This window comes from Pan paniscus, chromosome 20 (assembly GCF_029289425.2).
Source record: "Pan paniscus chromosome 20, NHGRI_mPanPan1-v2.0_pri, whole genome shotgun sequence".
NCBI lineage: Eukaryota > Metazoa > Chordata > Mammalia > Primates > Hominidae > Pan > Pan paniscus.
The window spans coordinates 37167763-37174136 of record NC_073269.2 but is presented as its reverse complement, the minus strand read 5'-3'; the positions used below and the strand labels follow the sequence as shown (position 1 = coordinate 37174136).

Sequence of the window (6374 nt, the reverse complement as noted above, 5' to 3'; positions counted from 1 at the left end):
GTATTGCATGTTCTATAGATTTAGGGAAATGCCTAATGAGTATGCAACATCGTAGTATTGTACAGAATTGTTTCACTCCCCTAAATATCCTTTGTGCTTCGTCTGTTCACCTGCCTCCCTCCATTCTTCCACTGGACCCTACTGATCTTTTTACTGTCTCCATCATTTTGCCTTTTCCAGAATGTCAAAGAGTTGAAATTACACAGTAGGTAGCCTTATCAGATTGGCTTATTTTATTTAATGATATGCATTTAAGTTTTCTATGTATCTTTTTATGGCTTAGTAGCTCATTTCTTTTTAGCCTTGAATGATATTCCAAAGTCAAGATGTACCAGACTTTTAGTTTATTTATCCATTCACCTACTCAAGAACATATTGGTTGCTTTTAAGTTTTGACAATTATTAATAAAGCTGCTATACATATCCATGTGCAGGTTTTTTTTTCAGACATAAGTTTTTGAGTCCTTTAGGTAAATACCAAGGAGTGAGATTGCAGGATGGTATGGTAAGAGTGTGTTTAGTTTTGTAAGAAAATCCCAAACTATCTTCCAAATTGGCTGTTTCATTTTGCATTCCCACCAGCAATGAGTGAGAGTTTCTGTTGCTTCATGTTCTTACCAGCATTTGGTGTTGTCAGTGTTACCCATTTTAGCCATTCGAATAGGTATATAGAGGTATGTAATTGCTGCTCCAATTTGCATTTCCCTAATGACATAAGGAACAGAGCACCTTTTTATAGACTGTTTGCTATCTGTATATCTTCTTTGGTGAGGTGTCTGTTAAGGTCTTTGGCGCATTTTTTTCAGCTGGATCATTGTTTTCTTTCATTGAGTTTTAAGAGTTCTTTGTTTATTTTGGATAACAATCCTCTATCAGATAAGTCTTTTGCAAATATTTTCTTCCAGCCTGTGACTTGTCATTTAATTCTCTTGACACTGTCTTTCGCAAAACAGAAAATTTTAATTTTAGTGAAGTCCAGCTTATCAATTAGTTCTTTCATGGATCATCCCGTTGACATTATATCTAAAGGGTTACCATCAAACCCTAGGTCATTTCGATTTTCTCCTGTGGTATCTTCTAAGAGTTTAGTGGTTTCAAATTCATTTGGGGGAAGAATGTAAGATCTGTGTCTAGATTTTATTTTATTTTATTTTATTTTTTGGTCATGTGGATGTTCTGTTTTCTTGGCATCATTTGTGAAAAGATTATTTATTACATTTTATGGTCTTTGGTACTTTATCAAAGACCATCGGACTATGTTTTTTTTTTGTTTTTTGTTTTTTTTTTGGCGGAGTCTCGCTCTGTCATCAGGCTGGAGTGCAGTGGTGCAATCTTGGCTCACTGCAACCTCCACCTCCCAGGTTCAAGCGATTCTCCTGCGTCAGCCTCCTGAGTAGCTGGGACTATAGGCGCCCACCACAATGCCCAGCTAATTTTTGTATTTTTAGTAGAGATGGGGTTTCAGCATGTTGGCCAGGATGGTCTCCATCTTTTGACCTTGTGATCCGCCTGCCTCAGCTTCCCAAAGTGCTGGGATTACAGCTGTGAGTCACCGTGCCTGGCCCTGACTATATTCTTATAGGTCTATTTCTGGGGTTTTTATTCTGTTCCATTGCCTTGTCTATTTTTTGACAATACCACATCATCTTGATTATTGTAGCTTTACAATAAGTCTAGAAGTCAGTGACACAAATTTGTTTTTCTTTTTCAATATTATGTTGGCTATTGTGGGCCTTTTACCTCTCCCTGTAAATCGGAGAATCAGTTAGTCAATATCTACAAAATAACCTTCTGGGATTTTGATTAGGATTGTGCTGAGTCTATAGATCAAGTTGGGAATAGGTGACATCTTCACAATATTAAATCTTTCTATCCATGAATATGAATACCTCTTTATTTAGTCCTTCCTTGATTTAGTTCAGCAGAGTTTTATAGTTTTCTTCATATAGATTTTGTACATATTTTGTTAGATTTATTATATCTATGTATTTCATTTTTGGGGGTACTAATATAAATGGTATTTTGTTTTTATTTTCAAATTCTACTTGTTCATTGCTGTTGCCTAGAAAAGCAATAGACTTTTGTGTATTAACCTTTATCCTGCAACCTTGGTATAATTATTTATTAGTACCAGGAGTAATTTTCTTCTTTTTATTTTCTAGATAGGCAATCATGTCACTGTGAAAAAGACAATTTCATTTCATCCTTCCCATCATGTATATATTTTATTTCCTTTTCTTGTCTTATTGCATCAGGTAGGACTTCCAGTATGATGTTGGAAATAATGGTGAGAGGCAACATTCTTGCTTTGTTCCTAATCTTAGTGGGAAAGCTTTGAGTTTCTTTCCATTAACTATGACATTAGCTGTCAGTTTTCGTGAATATTCTTTATGAGGTTTCCCTCTATTTCTGGTTTACCGATAGTTTTTTATCATAAGTGGTGTTAGATTTGATCAAATGCTTTGTATGCATCTATTGATATGGTCTTGTGAGTTTTATTCTTTAGCTTGCTGATGTGGTAGATTATAGTAATTGATTTTCAAATATTGAACTGTTTTTGCATACCAGGGATAAATCCCAGTCAGCTGTGGTCCATACTTATTTTCATACATTATTGGATTCAATTTTTTAATAATTTGCTGAGGATTTTTGCATCTATGTCCATGAGAATTTTGGTTTGTAGTTTACTTTTATTGTCATGTCTTTTTGTCTGGTTTTAGTATTAATGTAATGCGGGCTGCTCAGAATGAGTTAGACAATATTTCCTGGGCTTCTACTTTTGAAACAGAGTCTACAGAATTGGTATTATTTTTCCCTTAAATATTCGATAGAATTCACCAGTAAAGCCATCTAGAGCTGGTGCTTTCTGTTTTCAGTTATTAAATATTGATTCAATTTTGCTAATAAATATAAGCCTATTAAAATTGTCAATTTCTCCTTATATGAGTTTTAGCACATTTTATCTTTCAAATAATAGGTTCTTAATCTAAGTTACCAATTTGTGGACATAGAATTGCTTATAATCATTCTTTATTATGCTTTGAATGTCCATGGGATTGATAGTGATGCCCCCTTTCATTTCTAATATTGGTAATTTGTGTCTTGTCTTTCCTCGGTTAGCTGGGGCACAGGTTTTTAATTTTACTGATATTTTCTAAAAACATACTTTTGGTTTCATAAATTTTCTCTATTTTTTTTCTTGAGTTCAATTTCATTGATTTCTCTTCTAATTTTCATTTTTTTTCTTCTCCTTATTCCAGACTTAATTTGTTCTTCTTTTTCTAATTTTCTCTAATGGAAGCCTAGATGATTAATTTTGGTTCTTTCTTTTTTTCTAATTCTAATATATGCATTTAATGCTATAAATTCCCCTGTAAGCACTGCTTTTGCTGCATCTCACAAATTTTATAAGTTGTGTTTTCATTTTCATTTATCTCAAAATATTTTTAAATTTCTCTTGATATTTATTTTTTGACCATGTGTTATTGGGAAGTGTATTGTTTAATCTCCAAGTATTTGGGGGCTTTCCACCTATCTTCCTATTGATTTGTAGTTTAATTGCATTGTGGTCTGAGAGCAGACAATGCGTGATTTCTATTTTCTTAAATTTGCTAAGGTGTATTTTATGGCCCAGAATGTGGTCTATCTTGGTTAATTTTCCCTATGAGCTTGAGAAGAATGTATATCCTGAGGTTGCTAAATGAAGCTGTCTATAGATATTAATTATATACAGTTGATTGATGGTGGTGTTGAGCTCAACTGTGTTCTTACTAATTTTCTGTTTGCTAGGTCTGTTCGTTCATGATAGAAGAGTGTTGAAGTCTCTAAGTATAATATTGGATTCATTTTTTCTTCTTTTCAGTTCTACCCATTTTTAGCTCATATATTTTGATGCCCTGTTAGGCACAACCTTACTAAGGATTGTTATGCCTTCTTGGAGAATTGACTCCTTCATCATTATGCAATGCCATTCTTTATTCCTGATAGCTTTATTTGCTCTATCTGAAATTAATATAGCTACTCCCACTTTCTTTTGATTAGTGTTAGCATGGTATGTCTTTCTCCATCCATTTACTTTTAATCTAGATGTGTCTTTGTATTTAAAGTGGGTTTCTGCTAGAAAACCTATAGTTGGATTTCATTTTTTGATCCACTCTGGCAATGTGTCTGTTTTAATGAGAATATTTTAACCATTGGCATTCAAAGTGATTATTGATGTAGTTTAATTAATGTCTGCAAAATTCATTGCTGTTTACCAATCATTGCTCTTTCCCTTTGTTCTTGTTATCTCCCAGTCTTTTTATGCCATTTGTAATTTTAACTGAAAAACTTATATAAGTTCATTTTCCCTCTTTTCTTAGTGTATCAGTTATATTTCTTTTTCTTTTTATAGTTTTTGCCATAGAGTTTGCAATATATCTTTACAACTAATCCAAGTCCACTTTTAAATAACTATAATAGCTGTAGTGTAACTATACTGCTATACTGCTTCATGGATAATGTGAATACTTTAATAACAAAATACTCCTAATTCTTCCTTCCCATCCCTTATGTCATTGTTTTCATTTATTTCATATAAATGTATACATGTATACATACACACACACACATACACACACAATGTTATGCCTTATGTTTTGGTCAACCATAATATTATAATACTGTATTGCTGTACAGAATTGTAGGTTAGAAGCAATAAGCTATAATAAATAGCCTAGGTGTACAGTAGGCTATACTATCTAGATTTGTATAAGTACACACTATGATGTTCACACAATGACAAAATCACCTACTGACTTATTTCTCAAAAAGTATCCTCATTGTTAAGAGACACATAACTATATTGATTATATGTGTCTGTATACACATGACTATATTGATTATGAATGCATGTATACAAAAACACATACATAATCAAATACATTTTTGCTATTTTTATTTTGAATAAACGTATTTGTTGTAAGAAAAATAAAAGTTTTTACTTTACCTTCACTTATTTCTCCTTTGGTTTCTTCCTTTTCTTATGTAGATCCAAGTGTCTGACCTATAGAATTTTCCTGCTCTCTAAAGCACTTCTTTTAACATTTCTTGCAGGGCAGGTCTGCTGGCAAAAATAAATAAATAAATAAAAGAATCCCTATATTTTGGTTTGTGTAAAAAGTCTATTTCTCCTTCAGTTTTGAAAAGCAATTTTGCAGGGTACAGAATTTTAATATTTTTTTTTTCTCTTAACACTTTAAATATTTCAGTCCACTCTCTTCTTGCTGGCATAGTTTAAGAGGAGAAGTCAGAGATAATTCTTATTTTTGCTTCTCTATAGGTAAGGTGTTTTTCCCTATGGCTTCTTTGGGGAATTTTTCTTTATGTTTGATTTTCTGTATTTTGAATTATATGCCTAGGTGTAATTTCTTTAACATTTATCCTGATTGGTGTTCTCTGAGCTTCCTAGATCTATGGTTTGGTGTGTGACATTAATTTGAGAGGAAATTTTGGGGCATTATTGTTTTAAATATTTCTTCTGTACCTTTCTCCTCTTTTCTCTGTCTGGTATTCCCATATGTGTATGTTATACCTTTTATATTTGTCCTATAGTTCTCAGATATTACTCTCTGCTTCCCCCCCATTTTTTTTCTTTTTCTCCCTGCTTTTCGATTTTGGAGGTTTCTATTGAGATACTTTTCAAGCTCAGAGATTCTTTCTTCAGCTATGTCCAATTTACTACAAGCCCATCAAAGGCGTGATTCATTTCTGTTATAGTGTTTTTTATCTCCAGCGTTTCTTTTTGTTTTTTTTTTTCTTAGAATTTCCATCTCTCTGCTTACATTGCCTGTCTGTTCTTGCATGGTGTCTACTTTATGCATTAGAGCCCTTAGCATATTAATCATAGTTGTTTTCAATTCCTGATCTGATAATTCCAACATTTCTATCATATCTGAGTCTCCTTTTGACACTTGCTGTGTCTCTTCAATCTGCACTGTTTTGCTTTTTAGTATGCCTTGTACTTTTCTCTTGATAGCTGGTCAATATGTACTGGATAAAAGGAAATGCTGTAAATAGGCCTTTAGTAAAGTGGTAGTAAGGTGCAGGGAGAAGGGGTGCATTCTCTAGACCTGTGATTGGGTCTCAGTCTTCTAATGAGCCTCTGCTTCTGGACTGTGAACTTCTCAAGTGCTTCTCAATCTCCCCACCCCACTGCCACTTAGATGGGACAGGATGGCTGCAAGGGTGTGGAGTTGGGTATTTCCTTTCTTCCAGGTGAGATAAGTTCTGATAAAACCCTAGCAGGTTAGGCTCTGGTTGAATAGTTTCTCCTAAGGGCAAACCTTGTTAAGAAGAACAGAATGCTCTGACGCACTCTTAGATGTTTTTTCACC

At 33.5% G+C, this 6374-nt stretch overlaps 1 long non-coding RNA gene across 1 annotated transcript in view; it reads right to left on the bottom strand.

Moving 5' to 3' along the window:
• The window catches only part of LOC130541022 (uncharacterized), a 40310-nt gene that overhangs the window by 6943 nt on the left and 26993 nt on the right, over window positions 1-6374 (bottom strand). Inside the window, exon 3 of the long non-coding RNA XR_008955067.2 lies at window positions 4988-5101. This is a non-coding gene — a long non-coding RNA (uncharacterized LOC130541022). The remainder of the gene's footprint in view (window positions 1-4987; window positions 5102-6374) is intronic.